Below are 27,384 nucleotides of genomic sequence, written 5' to 3' on the forward strand. Positions count from 1 at the left end.
TTCAATTTTAATTGAATTCGATAGGATTTAATTTGATCTATTATATTACTTTGGTTGTACTATATTCAAACGAAAGCGACGACAAAATGCAGGCGATTGTTCAAAAAAAAAAATTTGTTGCAATCGATCAACCATACTGGAATCAAATTATAATTTTATACAATTTTAGATTTTAATCACATATACAATACCAATAATAAATGAATATTGTTACTTTAATTATGCGATTTAATTTCGATCCGTTTTACATTCGATACACTGATGTGCGAAATTTGAATAGAGTATGCCGAATGCCAGATCCATTGATTTTAATATTATAATTCTTATATTTAATTAAATTAATTAAAATTAATGTATTATTATATTTTCTTTTTTATATTTTCAGATTTTTTCAATAATATTATATATTTTATATTTCGGAATTTAGGCAGCTATTAGATCTACGATTTTTTTTTTTTTATTTTTATCGATATTTTCGATTTTTTATTTCGATATTATTATTTTATAAAATAAAATATAATTATAATTTTGTCGTAATTTATAATGTATACAAATAGAAATATATGTACGTATATGTATATAGGGTTAAATATGTATCATAGGGAATACAATGTAAATAGGTATAGTAAGTATGAAAGTGAGGTTAGTATTATAGTTTTTTGTTTTTGTTAATAAGGAATTATTTTGAGGTCTTTTTTAATATTTTTGGTTTTATTTTTCGGGTTATACATTGTGTGTATGTTGTATATAATTAGATTAGGTATAATATGGGTTACAAAAATTTTTTATTTTCCTTTATTTTTTGTTTTTTTTTTTGTGTTAATTTCATATTGTATAATATGTATTAATTTTAGTAATAATTTGTAAAATTTTTTAATCAATTATTTTCTTGAATTATTTATAATGATTTGAGATTATTATTTGTTTATTTTTTTTTTAAATATTTTATTTATATTATGAGAATTTTTAATCAAATTTATTTTTAAATTTTTTTCATTACAAATTTTTTATACAATATAATAAATGTGTTTAATTTGTTGATAAAATTGATTAAAACTTAAGAAAAATTACTATATAAGTATTTTTGTTATTGATAAATGAAAATTTAATTCCATAATTTTATTTTTGTTTTCTTAATCAAACATAAATTCTTCATTTTTTTCAATTCATCATAATTACATTTTGTTTTTTGATTTCTATTAACACTCAGTCTTAAATTTTATACAATTTCTTTTAATAATGTTTTTCGTTTTTTTTTTCCTACTTTGAAAAAATAATTAAATTTTTAAATTTTATTTTATTCTTTTTGCTTTATTGTAATTGTTTTTTTTTTAATATTTTATGTTATTTTAATTTATGATTATCTGTGTTTTTTTTTTTGTTTTTTTTTTTTTTTTATAATTTCTTTCCAAAAATAAATTATTTTAAGCACAAAACAGACTATCAAAACGTAATTTGTTAATTTTCATAATTAAAAAAATTTCATTTTTAAAATATTATTCTATTAAATGTTATGAAACATCACTATTTTACTATACATAAATTTTGGGCTTTATAATATTATATAATTATTATATTGTTCTAACCCTTTCAAAATTTTTTAATCATTCAACCTACTATGTATATTAATTTTTATTGCAAAACTTTTGAACTATAACAGCTGTTTTATATAACATTTTATGTAAATGAAAATTAGCAAATAAAAATGTAAAATTAGCGAAATAAAAAATCAAATAAAATATTAAATCATTTTAGCCTATACACACATATGCACATATATAGAACACAATTATCATAATATCAAAAAAATTAACGAAAAAATAGTTACCATTAATATAGATTGTTTAATGGATTTAAGTGAATTTTAAAAATTTAGATTTGAATTCATTTTCTGACAATAAATAAGGAGAGATAAGCTAATATAACATATATAATAAAGAGTTATAATAATAACTCTTTATGGAATTATTCTCGGAATTGTCAATTCACGTAAATATTGTAAGACGAAAATATTTTCTTTTAGCGAAAATTTTAAATTTACCGAAATATGTATGTATATACTTCGAATGTAGTTTTAATTCGTCACTTTTTATTTTGCGTGTATTTTGCGTGCTTCTCAACTTCTATTTAATTGACAAATTATTTTTAAAATTATTATTGTAAAATTTTCGCTTACTTGTGCAAATTAGTTTTTCTTTAAATCAATTAATTATTACTTAATAATTCAGAAAATATTTTAATAGTATTAAAATAGTATTAATGTGCAACCATCAACCTTAGCATTTTACAAGTTAAAACTATTATATTCATTGTTAACTTCCGTATTATTCTAAATTTAATTCATAATTTTTTTTTCCTCTGTTTTTATTCCTTGTTATTATACATTATATTTATAACACATTTACATGTATGCAATTTTGTATTTTTTTTTTTTATTTATTTATTTTTATTTATTTATAAATTATTATAAACCTTCGTTAAAATTATTTTTAAATAATAATTCTGTATTATCAACTCTTTTTAATCTACTTTAAATTACCGACAGTATTTTTCCATTTAATTTAATTATTTCGACATAATAATAATAATAATAATGTTATATTTGATTTATGGGTAATATTATATAATATTTAACTAATTATTCGAATAATATATAAAAATAATTATTATAAAATAGATATTTTTCGTGACAAAATCACAAATTTTTGGCAGTTTTTATTTAACATTATAGTAATATTAGAGTATGAATATTTTTAATGAATGATGTTCTGCAACTAAAACAAAACGTTAATTATGACAGAAATAAAAATATAAAATATATGTATATACGTACATAATAATATATAATTCGATTATTCGTCTAACCTATTACATTTAATAAAAGCAAATTAATATCATATCGAAAAAAATTATAGTGTATCATACGAGTAATAATATTATGGACTCAAACCGAAATTCATTTAAATATTAGTAATAAGCATATAAGCTGAGTGATATAAATTTTTTGAGTGATACCAAATTTTTTGTGTCAGTAAGCGAATCATTAAGTATAACGTAATAATGATATTAATAAATTGATTCTCACTTTTATTGTAAGTTTCACTGGTAGCACTGAAATTCGGAGAAATTACGAATTTCATATAGTAAATTCCGTAGTAGTAGAATTGGATACCGAAATTCGTAATAGAGTAATTATTAATCACACTCGTATTTAAAAAAAAATATATGTCAAAATTCTACTAATGGAATTTTTAAACGAAGATAGCCAGTATTCAAGAGTGGTCGGTTAATTTTTTTTTTAAGTTTTAATTTATTTGTTAAATTTTTATTATGTAAAAAAAGGAAAATTCAAATATAGAGTAGTATTTTAATTTAAATATTGACACTTGATAGCTTAATTTTTGGTCACAACGAAATTGACAACGATTTTGACACTCCGAAAAATAATGTTGCCATAGCAGATTTATAATATTAACGAGTGAGATTTTCAATTACTCAAAAATCTACGTAAGTAACATAGTTTGAAAATCGTAGAATTCTACGAGTGAGATTTAAAATAAGGGTCTCAATTTTATTAGAGCGGCAGTTTTGATTTAAATATCTTTCTTTTTTGTCTTTTGACATTTTGAATCTTTTATGAAATATAACGAGTGATTCTTTTTTCTTTGTGAATATTTCATCAGAATCACATTATTAATTTATTATTATAACTTAAATATTCACGTTGGTACGATTTGGATTTTGGTGGAATATTAAAAATGGCAGTTTTTTGTAATAAAATATTAAATTTTTTTTTGACCTGTCGGTAATTATTTAAGTATTTGTATAAGATTAAAATGTTTTTTTTAGCATGAAATACTTACAGAATTATTATTTATACCAAATTTTACAAATTTTTGAATTATTTTAATTAATTTGTAATTATATTCGATTTAATTGATTAATTTTTTTTTATTAATAAAAATACAAATACAATGCTATTTGTTTACTTATTATTTTCATTAAAAAGTACTGAATTTTATTTTTCTTGTTAAAATGTACAATTTATTTAAAAAAGAAAATCTTTGCATTTTAGGCAAAAATAAAGTGCCAATTTTTTAATTTCTATATGCTTTTCATTTAAGCATTTTGAATAAAATTTCAAAATAGCTATTTTTTATTTTAAATTTTTTTTACAATTTAAATATGAGAATTTGAAAATTTTAAAATTTAAAATGCATCTTCCATTCTTTTTTATATTGCAAATCTAATATTCTTTTATATCGATTCTCGATATAAAGAAAAATTTGCGATGCTTTACAATCGATTTTAATTGGCTACTAATTATTACAAAAACGATTTATTCAGAAAATTCAATGTACTTATTATTGCTATTCAGCATTTTTTACAGAAAGGTTACAAGAGTTTTATGAAAATAAATTAAATTAAGTGAAATTGTTTATATTTCATTGAAATAATTTTAAACTTAAAATTAATAGAATTAGAATAAACAGTTTTACATAATTAAACGAAAATTTTTAACCAAAATTTAATAAATTTAGATTTTTTAATTGACATGTCCATATATACGAGTATTTAGCGTAGCACTATCATCAATACTTTTATATGAATGTATATAAGTATTTTACATTCTATTATTGGAACAACATTTCAATTATAAATTACATAATAATATTATTACCTGATATATTAAATAACATTCTCTAATGTACATAATTACTTATATATAAACTAAGTTAAGTGACATGTCAATTTTATTTTGAGTATATGAAAGTTTTTAAGTTGTAGAATATTTACCGTAATAATACTTAATAATAATTTTGGATGTGAGTATGTGACATAAATGACAGAAGTTCCTGTAATAGAAAAAATGAAATTTTTATTAGTTCTTTCTTATTTTTTTATACAAAAAATTTTATTGACTAAAAAATTTAATGTTATTCTAGGGGCTGCCTTTTAAACATCAGGTTAAATTTTATATTAAACATAAACTTGATGGGTATCTGATGTGTAATTGAAATCTGATATAATAATTAAATCTCATAGAAAAATTAGGTCCCATCACTACCCGATCATCATCTGATTTTCTCTATCAAGTTTTTAAAAACAATTTTTTTCATTCTGCGGCGATCAACTCAGTTTTCATAACTCAGAATTCAATATTTAAAATTTTATACATATTTTTTACTATATTTTTGGATTATAATATGTTCCTATGCTTATGCTTTTATTAATATAAGTAATTGACTTTTCGTAATCAAAAAAAAATTATCGAGATTTATCAAAACGCACGATTTTCTATTCTTATAGAAATTGACAGGAGCAAAAATGAATTGATGACAGGAGCAACTCTTGTGAATTCTGTATACAAAAAATCATTATTGTAATGGAACGTTCTAGTTTTTGTTGATAGTATACCGGTTATTAATTAACTACTGATATTGATGATAAAGTTATATGCAAAGTGAACTTTAACAAAACTTTAAAATGCAACTTGCCTCCAAACTTATAAAGATATAGTGACTCTTGGTTATTAGAAACTATTAATCGATTATATTTTGGAGATTTAAAACTTCTGGAAAACATTAAATGCAATTTACCATTAAACTATAAAAATTTGAGAAATTTTTGTACAAAACATTCATAATTATATTAATAATTTTATTAAACCTCAAATAAATTGCAAAATAATAATTTATTATAGTATGTTGGTCTACAAAATATAATGAAAAATTTTTATAATCTATACAAAATTTAAAAGGTGTTATTTTTTTTAAATTTTATTCTGATTTATTTTTTTCCTGGACCACAACGTAATTCACAATTTCAATGAATAATTCACAATTCACATATACATACATAAACATAAGCTACACATATTAAAAAGCTATCAAACCAAAATACTAAGTTGAATTAAATTTTTTTTTAATTATACAATAATATTAATGATTACTGCTTTTTAATTACCTACATATATGTGGCACATTTAAAATAAATAATAATACTAAATATGGTTAAAAAAATTTTAATATTTAAATAATTAGTAGAATTAAATAGGTTTATGTACTAAAGTGAAATTGTTCTAGTCTTTTGTATTGTTAATAAAATTTTAAATTTTAGCACTTTTCCAATAAAAATTGAAAAGACGTGGTTATTAGTTTTACTAAGTCCGTCCATAGTGTCCGCTTATAAAATTTCTACACTCGTGAAAATAGAAAGCTGAAATTTCACACGTACATAGAATACATAGTCATCTTTACTATAGAAATTTATTTCCGCAGATGAAAGTTTGTACATATTTTACTCCCCATCCCCACCCCCACCCCATCAACAGATATAATTTTTTTTTAACTCATACTCATACATTATTTTAATGAAGAAATATTATAAGCTGCTTATGTTTAATATACATAATTAATTATTATTAGCAAACAAAAATTTAAGACACATACTTAAGTTCTAAAAACACGCAAATATTATGTTAACCCAAAAAATTAATTGTAAAGAAACAATAGAAAGTCTATACTATAATTAATCTTTAATATAGAAATTATATTTAATATCAAATGTTTATTTTTATCATTGATTTTTTATAGAAATTTTCGCACTTAATTAATTTAAAATATTGCATAATTAATAGGCGTATAAAATATTATAATAATACTGGTACTGTTATTATAATAATAAAGTTGATAAATATAGGTAAATATTATTTTAATTTTAAAATATCATGCAGGGACCCAATAATAATTTTATTTTCATTGGATATATTATGTGTTTACTTTATCGATAAAACAAAATAAACATGACCTTTAGAATAACATAATCACATAAGGAAAAATACACAGAAGTACAGAAACACACAGAGTGTATACAGAAAGCGATGGTTAATTCGCTAAAAAGAACATAAATTATAAGCGTAAACCTTTTCTTTTTGTCACACACTCTATTAAAGTTAATTGTGTCTTAAAGTTGGTTAGATTATTTCTTAAAACTTGAGAGATAAAATGACTTTTAAAAGAAACTTTACAGATAGTAATTGAGAACAAAAGCTTTTTTCCAAATTACACGTTAGAAAATCTATTATAGTATATACATAGTTAAGTGAATTGAAAACCGATAGCCTCATCTTAATTTCTACTTCAAATATTTCGCGATAATTTTTTTTTCGGCCGAAACCATGCTATCATACTCTGCCTTGGACAGTCTTGCACATCCAGTACATAAATATCTACGCATACATAATAATAATAGAAGAAATAATAATAGAACAATATGTATACTCCAATACAATATAATTTTTTTCATAATTATTAGTTTTAAATTAATAAATTAATTTAAAAATAACACTTATTAAAAAAGAAAATATTGTGATATTGAAAATTTTTTTCGCATAGTTAACAATATGTAAAAAAATTCAGTATGTTTTAATATACATACAAATATACATACAAATAAGTGGTTTATTTTAGTAATCAATCATAATAATGTTTAAAATTGAGTATGTCAACTCTATGATACTCTCACAAACGTAGTGATTCTAAAACTTGCAACGTTTAAATGACTGGATAGCTAGATCACTTTAGCATCTAAATTAAATTAATTTCCGGCAATCATCATGAGAAAAAACAGGTTTGTCTAATATGTACTACATTTCATATTTAGAGCACACAAAGCTTATATAATTGTATTTGTAATCGGAAATACATTCAAACTACACTAAGTATAACTAATTCACCTGTGATAATTAAAAGAAAATTACAAGACGGCAGTTAATTTATTTTTATTTACAAATATTAAAAGATTTTAATAATTTGTGTTACAGTGCGAATCGTTTTTAAGTTGTCATATAAAGTTTCCCACATAGTAAAGCAAAATGCTAACTTAAATACACCCCTGTATTTTAATATGAATTAGTTAATTTTTTTAAAATAATTATAATTGAGGTTTTAAAATACAATATCACTTTTGATCTGAAAACAAATAATATAACCACGCTTTTTCCAAAATAAAAAAACAAAACCAAGGATAAAGGAATCGTGTTATGTGCTCGTTTTTACTTCTTATATAATATTATTTAAAAAAACAATACTAATCTAATAATATACTAAGTCAGGTCTCTTGGAACTTTAGTCATTTATTATTATCGTAGAGAAAATATAAAAATTTTTATTAAAAATTCTAATACTTTTAAAAAAAAATATTCTCTTAACTTTATTAATATGTAAATTTAAGGTATAATGTAAAAATGCTTACGATAAACAAGAAATTTTTAGAATTTCAAATATTTTTTTTACATGAATCAGCAAGTAAAACTCAAATAACAACAACATAAGAGTGGATCTATAGATCCCGACTATAACATGAATATTCTAGAAAAAAAACAGCTTCCATATAAAGCAATTTATTCATATTTTTTAATTTACTTTAAAGGATAAACGTGTACGTCTTTTACACACACAGAACACATCTTTTTTTTTTTAGTAGGTAAAATTTTACACAAAAATATTACGGATAATTTATAGCGTAACTCATAAAGTTCTGTATAAATAAATGATTAATATAAATGTTATGTAAACACAATAATCAGTATCACGTTGTTTTTTTTTCTAAGAAAACACAAAAAATTTATTAAAAGCGAAAATGAACAAGTTTAGAAGGGCTTAAGGAATGGATAAAATTTTCTTAGAACATCTACATACTTATACTTCAATTATTAATAAATTTTCTTAAAATATTTTTACGTGTGTAAACATTTTATTATTTATAAATGGAAATAATGTTACCAGTTATTACTTCATTTAGTCAACAAAATGCTTAAAAGTCGACAGGAGACTCAAACCCACTAATATTATAATTAGAAATCTAGAAAGATCTATAAAATAGTTAACTATCAAACGCATTAAAATGCTATGTTTACTTTTTGACATTTAAAACAAAATTAATCAGAAACTCCGCGGCAACTTGCCAAATTTACTTAGAATATTAATTGTCTATCTGCCCACCATTATAATATTAATTTTGTTATTTTATTAGAATGAGTTTATGTACTGAAAACAAGACATCGGCCGAACTGTTGATTAATTTTATATGAAAACTTAATTTATATTTATTGGATGACATCAACATATCAGTAAAGATAACAACACTAGTTTTCAAATGGAATTGTTTTTATTAGTATAGCAGTAGTAATAGTAGTAGTAGTAAAAGTATAAGCAATAATAGTAGTAGTACTAGTAGTAGTAGTAGTAGTAGCAGTAGTAGTAGTAGTAATAGTAGTAGTGGTAGTAATAGTAGTAGTAGTAGTAAAAGTACTTGGAACACCGCCGTCACGCGAAAGCAAAAAACTTAGTCATCAAGAGATCCATCGGCAAATCTCTATAATACATAACATCCTTCCATTTTGCTCAAGAAACAGCGACTCGACTGCCTCTTTTCTCGCCAGTAAAGCCAATAGAGCCACTGTTCCCGCCCCCACCATCCTTGATGTCGTATATACTTGAATGTTATTGCCACCCTAAACCACTTCTTCTTTCTCCTATAATTTACTTATTTATAATGCCAAATGTTCGCCCAAATGCAAAGCACGGAACCATCAATTTCTGTCATCTCACCAAACGTCTGTACGTAGCCTACTCGTCAGTTTTTTCATTCAGCCTGATATTTATATAAATAAAATTACAAATACATGAAAAACATTTTCAAAAACTACAATAAAATGTGTTGTGGTAACACTTAATATTCAACCCATTTAAAAAATATGATGCATTAATATAAAAAAAAAAATTTTTTTGTTTTTAATAAAAATCCACTCTAATACTGATGCAATCACAAAAATTTATAATGCAATAAAATTTTAAATTAAGGCCATATAATTTATGGTATTATAGAATTCATATACATATCTAAATATACATACATATATGTATGGGTATAATTCATAAATATATTTACACAGAATACTCCTGTGGTACAGTTCATAAACTCGTATTAGAGCCCACATTTAATTTATATTTATCTTAAAATATCATAAATGTTTCATACTACATACATATATATATATATATTGCTAAATTTGAACACTAATACATTCTTTAATATAATGCAAATTTTAGTATATACACATTAATTTGCAAAAATATTTAACGAGTATTATAGAGAAAAGATATGATAACTTAACCTTCATTTTTAATAACTGATGAAAACTCAAAAATTTAATAATTACGAGCATAATATGAACAGCTTCAATAATTTATTATATTATATAAAATATATTATTATGTTATACATTGTAAAGTGTATACTTCAATGTATACATATAGAAATATTTGAATGACTCAATTATATGTGCGGGGGAAAAAAATATATACGAAAAAAAAAAACGGAAGTAATAATGTCCTTACCATATTTTAAGAAAATTTAATTTGTTATTTTTACGTATAAAGTTTTCTTTCATAATATAATAAAATCTTTATGGTGTATGCAGCGTGATTTAAATTAGAAAATACAGAAGAGACCCATTATCCTTGTTATAATAACTTGTAGAGTTTTATATGTACGTAATGCGCCTAATGATAAAATAACATGCAAATATCGCATATGCATTTTTTCATTAAAACATCATTCAAGAAGAATGAATTATGAATTTTTTATAAAATATAATATATACATATGTACTTTTCTTTCATATGCTAGATACACTTATAAAGAATGGAAAAGAAGAATAAAATAAAGAACTAGAATTTTATAATTACAGTAGAATAGTTTGAATTATGAATTTTTTAATCTTGAGTTCACTTTAACGAGCAAATTAGTAGTAGTTTTTTTGTCTTATATCAACATTTATTTTTCCATCATCATGAATATACACAAATTTTTTCCTTATTCTAATATCTTGTACACTATACAAACTACATTCTTCTATATACATATATAATTTTACATAAATGAATTATATTCATTCTGCAACATTGTACTTGGTTTGGTTAAAAATTATTTTAAATTTCATGTTGTAGTAACTATTAGGGTTGTGGTGGTGTGAAACAAAAAAAGTATAAAATGCAGAAATCACCTAATACATCAATAAATTTGTGAGGTTAATGCTGCAACTAGATAAATCGCAAACAAGTAATATTTATCATGAAGTTCTAATCTAGTTTTGGAATTATCATTTTCAGATATTTAATAACACTTTTATAGAGCTTAGATATTTGTCGAAAATGAAAAAGCATTCGATTTTATGACGCCAAAGTTAATTATCTAAAAATACAAAATTTTCTAGTTATCTAGTTATATTCTAATTTTTTTTCAAAAATTATTACGTAGCCCTCTGGTAAGTATTTTAAATTTAAAATTTCAAAAAAAAAAGGCGGTTTTGGTGGGTCGATGCAGGAGTGCACTCGGGGCACTTGCGGCACCGGTCATAGCGGGGTACGGGGTAATGAGATGGCAGATTGTCTTGCGAGGGCTGGAGCGTGCGGGGGTGCTGACATTGTGGATGGGTCGGTGCGTTTGCCGCTAGGAGCGTATCTTGACGTCATAGATGGTGAGTGTAGGAGGAGATGTGGGGTCTTGTGGGCGGAGACTCACACGTATAGGGTGACCAAAAGAATATGGCTTATCAGGGACAAAAGAAGGATGCTGTTGAGTCATGGTACGGATGATCTCAGCACACTTTTGGGGAAAATGACCATGAGGTTTGCGGTCACTACGACGGGTGAAGCATGTGGACAGGTGGGTCTAGTGGCTCGGATTGCATGAGAATTGTTGGGTGTTGGTTTTTTGGGTTGCCGATGGGTCTTTCTGTTGGCCTAATGCATGGGTTTCGCACGGGTATAAGAGTAGGGCCCCCTCTCTCACTGCTTCTAATATTACTACATTAACGAAATTACATTCTTTATTTACTCACATATACTTAAAAAAAAAAGTCCAATTATTTTTTGATCACCCTCTTTTATAATATATCTAGAATAATACATCCCTATGCATAATAAAAAGAATGTTATAACTTAACTAAAAAAATATTTTCTTATATCATTTTATGTATTCTCTTTACAATAATATGCCCCCAATATTTTTGTTTTGCATTGACTATATGCATATGGGATGAATTTTAAAAGAATGGAAAACATCGTTTCGTTTTTTATTTCTCTTTCTACCTAGATATGCGTACATATATAGATATAATGACGTAATTTATTTTACAAATTTACGTCATATATATGTGTAATGCATATATATTTAATATGTGAGATAAAATTGAGTAAAGAAATATCCTAGTTACTTTCTCCATTTCCGTTATTTACTTTCCTATTATTTACTTACTCTCTACTAATCTAAACTTAAAATAATTGAATATTAAATGAGAATATATAAAATAGTAACAAATACAAAGACAATATTATTATCTTACAAAATTTTTTTGAATAATCATTGTTGTATGTTTAATTATGTAATATAAAGTTAGTTAAAATTCTATGTATGTATAAAAGTTATTATATACAATATTGTCTTTATATTTACACAGCAGGAAAAATAAATGTTGTAAAATTAGATTTTTGCATGCTTACACAATTTCAGTATATTGAAATTTCTATACGAGTATACATAAGTAAATTATGTAAATATTATGAAAATATCTAAAAAAAAATAAAAATAATTTTATTTTATTAATTTTATTATCAAAATATTTAAATATTGAAACTAATATAAATTATAAGAACATTTTTAATATTTAACAATATTAAATTTATATGTCAAGGTTAAAAAAAAAGGGTTTCTATTATGATTTAAATTTACCTATACTTATTTTTTTTATATAAAAACTATAAATTACATAATTTTATCAATTTGAATTTAACATGAAAATTACATTAAATTACTTTGATATTGAATAACTAGACGCAACTTACAAAAAATTTACCTATTCAATTTCTTCAAAAATTAATTAAATAACAACATAAATAACATGTTCAGAATATAAAATGATATATAAAAATAATAGCCACACTACAAAACAAAACTGTTATACGGGATATACGACTATAAACAAACGATACAGATATTTAAACAGACTGGATTTCAAATTAATTGATATTTGACTGGATTTCAGATTCAATCTTGTGCCTACCTATTAAACAATGTGAAAGTGGTAAAGAGCACTAAATACTGTGGTATTACCACAGAGGACCCCGTTTTCAATACCGCTTTTCGAATTAAAAAATTTCGAAGAAGCACAAAGTGTTATCGAGAATATTATTAGAAATCGAGACAAACATTCATAGATACAGTGTATTATGCAGAAAGAACAAATAATTCAAAATAAGTGAAAAATATAAGAAGAGAAGGAAAATATAAGGCGAACTCTTGAAGAAACAGTACCATATAATAATTCGTAAAATTTTACGAACATGGAGATCTCCAAATAATAAAAACAGATGGTTAATGTAATGCACAATAACACAGTTTATAAAATCTGACCATCAAAGATTTGATCAGTCCAGATTGCCTGGTATAACACTTGCAATTATGTATAAAAATCGCAATTTTTACATAACATAAATATTTTTAATAAAGCCGCCATTCAACCATCTAAATAATGAAATTTCAAGGAATCTGGTGTTATAAGAAGTTAAACGTTTCCTATATTTTTATGGCATTATATGTGAACAATCATTTTATTATCGTAAAAATCTTCTTTAATTAATTAAGAAACTACATATAAATATTATTTAAGAATATCTGACTGAATTCTATTTAATGACGTACTAGAAAAGAGCAAAAAAAAAAACTAAATATCATTAAAAATATTACAAATCATTTAATCGTGAAATTTTTTACACACATATACTATACTGCCATCCGCAAAAATAGAAAAACCGCAAAAGAAAAACTTCCACACGCAAACTTAACTAACACACTTGTTTCTTATAGGAAAATCTCATTCAAAGAAGGATGAATTTCTTCTATCAATTATTAAAAAAAAAAAAAATTTTATATTTTTCCTTTTTTAATTAAATTATGGAAGAGCTGAGCCGTACACGAGAACGAAAGAAATTTAATTCTTGAATAAAAATAAAAAAAAAAAAACTTTAACCTTCTTATAAAAGTTATAAAATTATTAAACTACAAAATAAAGGGAAAAATAATACGCAAATAAATTTTTTTTTTACAATATGTAATTTCATAATTTAAAGGCACAATAAACAACAAAAACAAAAAAAAAAATGAGAAAAACGCAAATACTCGTATATACGCAAAATTTTTATGATAATTTCATTTTTCCTTATTTCTTTTATAAATCCTTAAAACAATAACAAAATACTTAATTCACATTTGTAAAAAATTAAAAAGAGAAAAAAAAACGAAATGATGAAAAGAAACAAAATAATTTTGATTAATATTTGACATGTAAATTTATTGATCCTTCTTGTTCTCGTCATATACTTAATTTTCAAATCATCTAATTTTTTTTTATTAAACCAAACTATACTACGTATAATAGAATTTAAATTTTTCAATCTTATTGTAGGAATTTTGTTCATCTGTCGAGTAAAGACATAATACTTGTGTTGAAGAGTTTTTCCTAAATAAAAAGTAGATTTAGAAAATTATAAAAATTAGAATTTGAATTTAGAAAATTTCTAAAAATTATTTTAAATAGAAATAGAACCTTAAAGTATGCAATATTTTTGAGCATAACAGAATGATTAGTTTTAATAAACTTTGCTATAAAAATTATTTATATGTAAAATTTCTAAAAAAAATATTATTAACTTTTCTTTTATAATTTTCAATAAAAATCATCTAGATATTACAAATCCAGTAAAAATATTTATTGCATACATTTAGGAGAACTCAAAAAAAATTTTCTTAAAATTGCAATTTGCATAAATTTTTGCATTTCTTTTCCTTTTCTCCTAATTCTTGTCCCCTTTCTCTTCCTAATCACTTATCCCTCCTGTCTATCTCTATAAACTTATAATGAAGATAATGTTATATAGGGTTTAGATATTTCAAAACGTCGAATTATATACGAACTCTGAACTATATTACATATTTCAATTCGGATTGTAGTTGATTTTTCTTTATTGAATTTTCAGCGGCATTTATTGTTTCAGTGAAATAACACTAACTGCTATTATTTTGCATTATTCAATTAATTTTCGACATTTTTTAGTTTACGAGTATAATAGGCCGTTTTCATAAACGACAACTGCGTTATATTTGTGTTCATAAACAAAATGTTGCTAATCAAGTTTGTTCATAAATATTGCTAACCAATCACAAAAATATTTACATTATCATGGCTAGCGCAATTAAATCAGTGGCACTTTTTTTTACTAGTTTTTGCAGTTTGGTTTTACATTTTTAAAATGTCTGAATCTGATCCGATTGAAAGTCAGTAAGGGTAAGAAAATATAATTTCAATAAAATTTCTTATAACGTATTTTAAAAATTTATTTAAAAATTTTTTTTTTTTTTAGAGAATTGCTAGAATAATTTTTTTTGTTTTGTTAACACAATATTGCAAAATTTAAAATAGCAAATTTTTTGTTACAACTGTTAAAAATATATTGCGTTCACATTATTGTTTTGCAGTATTGTGTTTATGAAAATGCCTAATATTTCCATTGAAAATTCTTTTGGCAAAAATTTTCCTTGTCTTAAAAACTTTAATGGTCTACTGTTATGATATTAACGGTAGAATATTTCTACAATTATTTTAAATTCCCTTTTTTACATTTCCTTCTATTTCTTTTGTTTTAACAAAATGTGTCTTACTACACAAAATTTCTATAAATATTTTGTTAATAATTTTACTCATGATGAATTTTCAAAAAAAAAAAAAATAAAAATTACAAGAAAATTTTTCTTCCATGCCTTCATTTTTATTATTCAGATTTTATTCACTTACTTTTTTGTTTTTACTTTGAATCCCTCTAGAATTCCTTGTGACAGTAACAAATTAAAAATCAGTAGAAATCTTTGAGTCCTTCTAAGCACTTGAATTTTTTTTATTATTGTCGTTTTTTTATTTTTATTTTTTACGTCTTATTTTTTTTTTGTTTTTATAGTGTTTCAAAATCAAAATAAGTTATAATAAATAATTATAAGAAGAAGAAGAAGAAGAAGAAGGAAGAAGACAAAATATAGTTATTAATAATATTTTTATGATTATTATTTTTCAATTCCTTATTCAGAAAAATACAGCAAAAAAAAAAGAATAAAAAAAGAAAATCAATCAAAAATTAATAGTTCGGTAATTTGATTGAAAATTCCATAATAGAATGATGAATTCATCTTTGGATTCTCTATTTCGATAGAGAAAGTGTCAGTTGTAAAGTGCATAAGCAACATAATTGTAAAAGAGAAATTTTTAAAAAAAATTTAAAATTATGAATATTATAAAACCAATGATGAATGTTAAAAGAATAGCTAAAAAAATAAAAAATTCTCGTAGAAATGGAAATGATGAAGATTATGTAAGTATTTTAAGCTAGTATAAGTAAATATTTGAGCTAATACTAATCAAATACGCAGAGATATTCTTTATAAAAGTGGTGATAATCGGAAAATATGTAGTGACGTATAAGTAGATTTAGTTCATTTCGGAAAATAAAATTTAAAATGTTGACTATGTGACAAAAATTAATCTAATAACCTGATAAACGTTTTATAATTTTATTTGCATTTCCTATGTTTAATAGTACTAGAACGTTGGCTGTAATATCGCATATTTTATTATATATTAAAAATATTGCAAAGAACGCGTGAAATATAAATGTGAATATCAGTAATTTCAATAGTAATGACTTTAAAGATGCAATACTACAAATTACGCAGGTTCGTGGACGATTTTTAGAAATCAAAAAAAAAAATTATAAAATCGCTGATATCAGAAATAAATTTGCTATTTTGTAATTTTTAATTAGTGCATGTTTAAATACATTTTTAAAATAATTTAATAACTCTTAGAATTATTGAAGAAATCATATATATATAACAATTATAATTTCTAAAAAAAAATTAAAAGCATATAAACCTAAATCGTCTTATACAAATTATTAGAATTCTGAAAATTTTGGGTGCTAGTTAATAATAATATAGCACCCAATATTCGTTTTAATTTAGAATTTACAAAATTATTTTTAGTATTTTAAGTTTAACAGCTCAATTAATTCATTAATAATTTTTAAATGTTTTCTTTTTTGTACTTAAAATTTTATATGTTTGTATATGTGTATGAGTTAACAAAAATTAAATGACATATTTTCTTTTCTGCATATTTCCCGATATATAAACGTTAAAGAATAATTTAGAAGATGTTATACGTAGAAATGAAGATTTTGTTGAAAGAATTTGTGCTAATGTATCAGGCTACGTAATTATTTCGAATCCATTGAAATTGGCTTTGCATTCAACATTTGATCCAACTATTACAAATGCACTTTGTAGAAATTTGGTAAAAACTTTTATACCATTGGCAGCTAGGTAAGCAAAAACAAAACAGAAAAAAAATTTTCTTAGAAAAATATAATAGTGTTTTTTTTTCTATTTGTAGTTCAGTTCGACATATTGATTCTTTTGATCGTATGATTAATATGAGAATTAAAACTCGTAAATGTGAATTTTTAATTGGTCTAGAAGATGAATTTATATTGCTTGTAATACAAGAATAATGTAACAGTAAAATTTTTTTTTAAAACAAAATAAAAATTTGTTTTATGAATGCAATGATATTTTAATTTTTGTAAAAAAAAATCTTAATTCAATAAAATAAATTGGCTATAAAAATAATTTGTTAAAATCTATTATATACTTGAACTCATCATGGCTTCATGTTTTATAAGGTTGAGTCCAAACCTGAGATTATATAAAATATCCGGTATGACAGCAACGTATATACCAGCATAAACTCGTGCTGAGTCTTTACGGTGGAGATGTATGTAATACAGAACTGTTTTTGAGCAAATTCAGAGAGTATAAATTATCGTACATATTATGTCCTCCCACAATAAGGAAGCAGTTGTCACACTCCTCTTAATTCAGATCCAAACTTTTGTGAAACTATTGTCCTATACTTTAGAATTAACAAAATAAGTAACGAAAATCAACAAGTAACGTCAATGAAGAAAGTCAAGGGGAGCAACGAAACTGCATCAGCAAATATCGAAAATGAAATTGTGGTGAACTTCGTATTATCTTTAATGTCTACAAAGGCTAGGCTTCACTACTTTCACCAGAAGAACTTCTACTTTCGCTTGAAAGTTACATGAATTTCTTTAACAAACGCTATTCAAAAAATTAGGTAACTCGTTTCAATTTCATCCAGTTCAGTTTCAGTGAAGATGATGGCTAGACTGATGTGTTCATGCTTTTTTTAACTATCTTGTAATAGTAAAGATTTTTTTTCTTCTAAAGCATTTGTTTCCTGTATTGAGATATAGCATTGAGAAAATATTATACAAAAAGTGATCTGTTCTGATTGACTGAAGCTTCCTTTCCAAAAACCTAAAAAATCCACTATGTTATAAATTTTCTCATCTCCAGAAAACTTTATTACTATTCCTATAACAGGTGTACTTTTCTTTTAAACGTAACAAATCTCATATGAAAACCAGTTGAATAAATTAAAATTATAAAATTCTAATATCCTATAAAATGATCTCAATTTGTTCAAAATAAACCCAATGAAAACATACACTTCATGTATTACAATTAATCTCATTTTCATAAAGTTGCATATATAAGGCTTCTATAGCTACAATATATTTTATATATATCTTTTATAAATTAAAAAAAAAAATTCATCCCTAAAGCAGTTTTTTGAAATTATCACAGAAAAATAGAAGTCTTCTGTGGTTACCTTTGTATTATGACAAGCTAAATAAATTACATATATGTATGTATATATATTATATTATTATGTTTTATAAACGTCAATGCATTAAATTGCATTCTCATATAGTACATATAATAATATTATAAATCTGACATTTTTCTTGTTTCCTCTATAGAGTAAAATTAAAAATTAAAAATTTCCACATTCTGTTCTAGTTATTGTGTACATACATATGTACATGAAACATTAAATTACATTATGACTACTAAGGCTATATAATATTCTCTTTAAAACCAAAAAAAAAAAAAAGAACAATAACAACAAAAATTAAAACAAAAAACTATACTTATTTTTCAACTTGTGTCATCTACAATAAAAGCTAAATAAAATTGAACAATAAATGTTTCATGTTCAAATACCTGAACATTATTATTAGGTAAACCTATAATATGTTTATATCTAATATTAATCCTTAAAAATATACTTATATTATACATACATATACATACATATGCACACAATTCACATACATGACATTAAAATTCAACTTATTTTAGAATCATTAATCATTTTATTTAACCAGAAATATAACGCAAATTATCCTTGCAAACTATATATACATATACATATACATATACATAACAGCTATTATGAACTGTAATAGTAGAATAAATGTAAAAAGTCTCTGACATATTGCATGTATACATGGTTTCAAGAATTTTTTTTTTCTTCATTTATTCTTTTATTTGCATATGCCAAAATACATTAAATAATATTAAAGATAAATGTAATAATATTGTTATAATAATCAGAAAAATAAAGAGAGCAAAAGAAAGAAACATAGATATTTTTTTTAAATGTTCATTAGCAGTTAGTAGTATGTTTATAAATTATTCTACAAAAAAAAATAACAACTTAAAAACAAGAAAAAATGAAAATTTTTCTAAGTACTTGCTTTTCTCTATTACCGTTATTGCTCAAACTAAATGAAATTATATTTTAGATTGACCATATTGCCCGTATATGAAATACGGAACATATCAAGTAACATAAGTTAAATTTTTCGAGTTCGAAAATAAAAAATATTAACTAATCGATTAAAAGTGATAGACGATTTACCGTAATCATAATTCTATGTTTTTTTTTCAGAAAACTGAACACATATGCACCAATTATCTTTGCAGCAATTAAATGAAAAAATTAAATAAGTTCGGTGCGTTAATTTTTCATTCCGAAATTCCAAATTTTTTTTAATATTACTATAATTTTTCCAATTGTAACCAGAAATTTCTTGCTCTTTTCGTAAATTTTATTCTGTACACTTTTATTGTTAAAAAAAAAAAAATTAACCTTTCAATCTAAAAAAAATTTACTACTCGAATTCGAAAACTAAAAAATAAACAACCTTCTAATATCGATAAAATACTATTGACTATAATTCAAATGCAATTTACGTCAAAGTTCTGTCAAAAATTAATATAAACTCCAGCTTAATATTTCGAAAATAATAAATTTTTTGTTTTAAAGAAAATCATATTTTGAAATTCACATTTCGAAAAATTTTTCTTTAAAATAAATTTAAATATTTTAAAGTCAAAGGTAACTTGTGTTACGAAAACAAATTTTTTTTTGTTATTGTAAAGGTTTGTTTACACATTTATGACACTCTTTGGAAATTTCGATGTTATTTTCGAAATAGATATTTTGGTACTTTATAATTTGTCACTATAAATTACTAAACTAAAGTTAAACTTAAAATTTGACAATCATTGTGAATTGTAAAAATGTCTGTCAATTTCATTTCAAAAAATTGGTATTTTTGTTCTTCCATTTTCAATTGCATTTTCTGACTTAGTCGTATACTCGTAACATATCGCGCATTATGATTAACCTATAATGGTAACTTTACTTTAAATAATAAAAAAATTAACCAACTTAATAAATTTCTATGTATTAGAAACATGTCCTTTGATGAAAACCTAAAAATTCTTTCACCCTTTTTTACCTCATAACTTAATAAAAAAAAAATTTCTATGTACATTAAATAGTTTTTAAAGAAAAGAGCAGAATGAAGAGAAAAAAAAAATGAAAAAATTCCCCCATTAAAAATATTTTTATCTAATATAAATTATGAGGATAAAATTCATTCCTGAAAAAGGTTTTCAATGAGAAAGTATTCAAATTTTTTTTTTTTTAATAATAATATAAAAAAAAATTAGAAAAACATGGTTGGTTTGTTTTTCTATTTTATTTCATATTTTGACTTTTTAAATATTAGAAAATATACAAAAAAATAATTTTTTTTTCTAAAAGTTTCTGTGTCACTTCTCTTTTTAACTTTTACAGAATCATTTAGAAGAGGTAATACGAATGAATGAAGATACCGTAGAAAGAATTTGTGTTAATGTAGCAGCATACGCGGTAATTTCGAATCCATTAAAAATAGCATTACAATCAACATTTGATCCAACTACAACAAATGGACTTTGCAAACATTTATTACAAACTCTTATACCATTAACAGCCAGGTAAATAATAAAATATATAAAAAACTATTAAAATAAAAGTACATATATAATTTAAATAATATCAATTTTATATTATAGTGCAGTCCGAGATATTGACCCATCTGATAGTTTAGTTTATATGAGAGTTAAAACACGTAACTGTGAATATTTAATTGGACCTGAAGATGAATTTACCGTGATTGTACAACAAAATTAGTATTTAAATAATTAGAAAATAAAAATGAAATAGGAAAAAAAATAAAATTTTTTAATTAATTTCATTATTATTTTAGAAAAACAGACGAAAAAATTAACCAACGAAATTACATATATATATATACATATATATAATGTAGAAAATAGCTTAATAGCACAGCTAGAACGAACTCCTATACTACCACAACCTTGTAAAATACATATGAAAAGTGTAATCTAAAAATTTCTGAAGAAATTGGATGAATATACGTATGTTTCAAAGCAAACATACGTATATGTATGCTCACAATTATTGGAGAACCTGAGAATGCCTCTAAGCACTAACAGGCTGCTGCTGCGCAACGCAGCAATGGAGGGCACCAACCTTAGATGGGCGAATGTAACGCGAAAATGAGTTTTTGGCCAAAGCTAGATTTGCGTCTTGCAAAGGATCTGATTTCTCTCAGACGAGATGATAGCAGTGCTGTGGTAGGGGTTTTGACGGCTCTAATTGCCGAACGTGCTAGAAGAATGGGCCGTCCCGTAAACGATCTGTGTAGGGCCTGCTCTAACGAAGGGGAAGAGAAAACGGTCACCCATCTTCTATCCTCAAGTCCGGAACTGGCGAACATTAGGCAAAGACTTCTTGGGTGTTCATAGCGAATGTAAGCGTTAGAAATCTGAGCCGGTTTTTGAGCAGCCCAGGCAGGTTCAAATGAGAAGCGAAAAAGGAAAGATCCGAGATGGCCTATGTGTGCTCTTCGGGGGGTCGCGATGTCTAACCTAACCTAACCTACCCGCAATTGAATTTATCTTATTAATTTCATGTAAACTTTATTGGAACAAATTGTTCGCCGGTTTACCTATTACGTCAAAATAATTATTATGTCAAAGATATTTAAGGAAAGTAATTTAAAATAGAATAAGAGAGGAAGAAAGAAGTTTAAAACTAAAATAATTGCTTCATTCATAATTTAAATTCAAATATAAGACATACATACTGAAAACAAATCTGGTTTTATATCTATAAAACCAGTTATGAGTTATTAGATCTGTATACTGAAAACTTTCTTAAATATCACTCAAATTTTTAATATTTTGCTTTCGGACAATATTTGAACTCTCTCTTGGGAGCTCTTTTATTATTCGTTGTGTACAATGAATAAACACTAAAAATAATTAATATCTAAAATAAATATTTAAAAAAAAAATCGGTAATCCTTCAATATTCTATAATAAATGCATAGTTCAGTTAAAGCAACAATCTTTAACAATACACAGTTAACTAAGAATTCAAATTGATTTCTTCATTCGTGCACTACTATACACTACGTTCTTGCATAACTATACTCACAACGTTCGTATAGTCTATACTAATTCTTCAATTATTGAAAATGCATTTCAAAAAATTTAAAATATTTAGTTTATTAAATTTTTATGCTTAATATACCATTGATTCTCATATTTTCTAATGTAATAAATTGAAAAAGTTATTCGATTAAGTTATTATATTAATAATAAATTGATTTCTATTAGAAAAATGATTATTGAAATTTTTCTATGTTATAAATTTTTTTTTTATTATTATTATTATATTAGAATTTTTGGAGCATGTTAAGAATGATTTTGTAACACGAACATTTTCAATCCCATACTGATAAATTTTTTCTGTTTCTATTATTGAATTCACATAGTTAATTTATTTATTTCGCATTTATCTACATATTTATTGTAATGTTTGTAAAAACGACCATATAAAATAATTAATGAGAAAAAGAAATTACAATATATAAATTTTACTAAATGTATGAAGACATGCAAAAGATCTAATAGAATCTAATTTGTATAATGATTAATAAAATGTGACAATTTATAATTCAAAATTTCCTGCTGTCTAACTAAAAGTATTGGTGTTCTCTCCTATACTGTTTTAGTAATCAAATTTTGAGAACAATCAAAAAAATGTTTGTTCAAGAGAGTAGCATTAATGTTTTCTATATTAAGCAATATTGAAAAATGCACTCAACTAAGCAAAGGTGAAATCACATGCATAGGTTTTCATTAACCATACCGTGTTTGCTTGAATCAATCACAAAAATCATACGTTCAATATTGTATTTGGATTATCAGTGTTGCCGTCAATATTTGTGAATACGTTTGAAAATTTTTAAATATATTGAATGAAAATAAAGTGAGTTTCAAATTAAATGTGACCAAGTGTTATAAAGTAACTTTTATAAAGTAAAGCCAAATTCGATCTCATGCACCATAGAGCAAAAAGAGCTGGATTCCGAATTAATACCAATAGAACTAAATCTCTAAGAATAAATAGCCGAAAAACGGGTCTATTCACGATAAATAATGATAAACAGCAAAAGATGTAAACAAATTCAATTACCTCGCTAATATAATTACTACGCCAGGAGGTGCAGAAGAGAACACCTTGAATAGAATCATGCTGCCTAGAGCAGTATTTGGAAGAATGTGGGCTGCGTGGAAATTGGCCAGACTGAGCAGAAAAACCAAATTAAGGCTGTTCGGGACTTTCATAAAGCTGACACTGTTGTATGGAGTTGAGACCTGGCACGCAAATCAGGCTAGCATTAATAGTGTTCAAGTATTTATAAATAAATGCCTCACAAAGATATGCAAAATATTTTAGGCAAGAAGAATAACGAATGTTGAAACATCGGAGCTCGCAGGTGAAGAACCCGCTTTACTACAAATAAGAATAAATACAAAATGTTAGTTAAAATTTTTCAATGTTTGGTATTGTAGCATGCGTACGAAAACCAAATTTTCATAAACGCTTTAAAGTAAAATTAAAATTATTAAAATTCAGTATTAAATTTCATTTTCATTTTTATTCTCGAAAAAAATCGCAAAATTCAAATGGATTAAAGGAAAAAACTTCAGATAAAATACAAGTATAACCTTGAAAACACATAAGAAACTAAATGTATGGATTTAAGTACATTAAAAAAAAATTCCATTCTCCTTTTTTATACATTCTAATACGAGAATTAATCCCTTATTGTAAGAAATGTATAAAATAAAATTTATATGTATATGTATGTATATTGTGTATTCTTTTAACAGAATTATCTTAAGACAAGGTTTAATAATAAGAAGAATGAAATTTGACATTATCATAAGAATAACCTTGAATAAAACTCTTGATTATTAAGCTTTACCACATTATAATTATTCCAAGTATTGTAATGTTTTATTAATTCACTAATTTTGAAAAAAAAAAAATTGAGCAAAAATTTTATGCACTTTAATAAAAATATTTTTTTTTTTTTGTTTAAGTTTCTAAAAAATTTATTTTATTAGCCGAAATGAACAATATTGGTGAAAGAAAAACCATTCAAGAATTTTACTTAAAACATAATATAGCTGAAATTGCCCTATATATTTTGTGTTCATAAGAAAATGTTGCTAACCTACAATTTTTTCATAAACATAGTTAATATAGCAAAATCAGTATGAGTAGCACAGTTTTGATTTTATAGAATAATTAAAATAATATTGCATTTTTATCACGTTGTGATTAACTTAGCGTTGCTCAGTCGTCCAAATTTGAGAACATTAGCGGGGGTTCTCACTCGACACTGACTCTCGAGGGTCCACCTGAAAAGGATGGGCAGGGTGCCGGATGAGGTCTGCCGTTTATGCCTGGAGGAGGACAAAACCGTGGAGCACTTGCTGTGTTGCTGCGGCTGAGATGCTTCGAGGGGGGGGGGGGGGCTTTGTGACCACGGGGAGGATCTCGCAGCTTGATGTGGCTGCCATACTGCGATCTGTCAGGAGCCTAGGAATAGGGCTAATGTAGGGGGATAGGAATCACAAAAGATCCTATAGGTCGACGTGAGTGGGGCCTAGGGACCTCGGTCTCCGTGGAGGAAAAAAAAAAACTTAGCGTTACGTTACGTTACTTTAACTAAAATTATGAATTCTAAGACACATAACCTAAAATTTTGAACAAATTTACAGCTTACCGCTCGAACCTCTTTTATTTAATCAAGCTAATAATCAAACCGAATAAAACAAGAGGGTTCTTATAAGAGGATTCTTCATAAGTGGATACAGGGCAAAAGAGAATTCTTCAATAAATTCTTAATTCTATATGTTCCTGTATAAATTTTTAAGTAAATTCATTATATTTAATTAAAAATTAAAATAAGAATTTCCGTTTAAACTCAGTATGATGTGATTCTCAAACTCAAATTGTTCTAAACATTATCAAACATAAAAGAATTTCATGTTATAAATAATTTATGCAAATGCGTGAATCCAAATCATACAATTCCAATAAATTTTTTTTTTATATAAGATAATGCGTATACAATATATATGTATGTATTTCATGTATAAGTAATTCTAAGATAAATAAGAAATAAGAAAATACAAAAAAAAAATCAATTAAATGAGGAAAATTAATTTAATTACGAATTTATTTTTTTGTTTTTCTTTTAATCGGAAAAAATCCCTAAAAAGTTCTTCTAAATAATTATAAAATAAGCATTTCGGGATGTTATATACTTAACATTATACAAGTATAAGTATACATACATATATATATATATAAAACTGTATTAAAATACAACAATAATCTCTTGTTTTATATATATATAACGGTATGAATTGATTAAAAAAGAATAAAAAATAAAAATATAAAACAAAACTTCTGAAAATCTTTTCGAATATAGAATACATAATTACTTGAAGTTTGTTTGTGCTTCCACGAAAATTTCTGATCCTAAAAGTATGTTATAAAAACATAACCTAAATATGGGTAACGGTATAATATTTAATTAAAAATTTAAATAACGCATTTAATGTATTATTCAGAATTAGCTACCAAACCTTAATTTCAATAATAATTTAGTAAAAATACATTCGCCTTACATAAAATACATTTAAATTTAATTTTTGTTTTTTTTTTTTGGAAGAATATTAGAAAAGTCTTTAAAATATTTTTAAGAAATAATAAAATATTTAAAGAGAAATTTAATAAAATATACTGTTATTAAATTTTAAATAAAACGCACGATTTGAAATAAATTTGCCATATTGTGTAGAGAATTGTATGAAAATTGTACTAAGTATGAAAATGGTTATAGTTCAAAGTACCTACAGAACACTACAAGAGTATTTGAAAATTTCTATAATTCCATAAATTAAAATAATTACATATTTATTATAAATATATTTAAAATACTACCTCAATTGGAAATTTTTAAAATAAAAAAAATTTTGATATTCAACAACTAAAATCATTTTTTTGAGAAAATCGATAACAGGTAGTGTTGACCGTGGCAATTCTGTGATACTCGTACAAGTGAATGATTTTAAGTGCTCTGTTAAGACTCTTCACACTGTTCCATACGTCATAATTCTGATTTTTTTTTTGTTGTTAATGCAAAATTTCAGATATCAACGCAAGTCAAGAAATTTTAACTTGTTTTATCAAATAAAAGAGTGCCAATAAATTATTTGCTTGTGCGCAAATCAATAATGTCGATTCTACATTTCCTGGGAGCTTTCATCCAAAGTAATTTTGCAAAATTTCAGTACGATAGTTAAACAATTTCTAAGCAACTACCATAAGCAGGCAAATAATTTCAAGAATTTCAGCATGCATATATAGTCAAACATATTTTGAAGATGTAGGGTAGCTACCCGAACCACTTCCTCGATCCAATCCAATTTAAATAGGGTTCTAAAATTTGCTATTATGAATCTATATTATATTTTACAAGATTTTTCCAGTTCATGAACAGGTATACATATAATCTAATAAATAACAAAAACAAAGAAATGAAAATAGCAAAA

At 24.2% G+C, this 27,384-nt stretch overlaps 1 protein-coding gene across 2 annotated transcripts in view; it reads right to left on the reverse strand.

The window, feature by feature from the left end:
- Positions 1-4,416: 4,416 nt before the first annotated feature.
- LOC129615550 (cap-specific mRNA (nucleoside-2'-O-)-methyltransferase 1-like) overlaps positions 4,417-27,384 on the reverse strand; it is a 140,205-nt gene continuing 117,237 nt past the window's right edge. The window contains exon 5 of one of the 2 annotated variants that reach the window (XM_055530789.1): positions 4,417-4,856. The gene's annotated coding sequence lies outside the window, so the exon portion shown is untranslated. The remainder of the gene's footprint in view (positions 4,857-27,384) is intronic. The other variant, XM_055530790.1, reaches the window with a different exon arrangement.

This window comes from Condylostylus longicornis, unplaced genomic scaffold, assembly GCF_029603195.1.
Source record: "Condylostylus longicornis isolate FDR11 unplaced genomic scaffold, ASM2960319v2 ptg000137l, whole genome shotgun sequence".
Lineage (NCBI taxonomy): Eukaryota > Metazoa > Arthropoda > Insecta > Diptera > Dolichopodidae > Condylostylus > Condylostylus longicornis.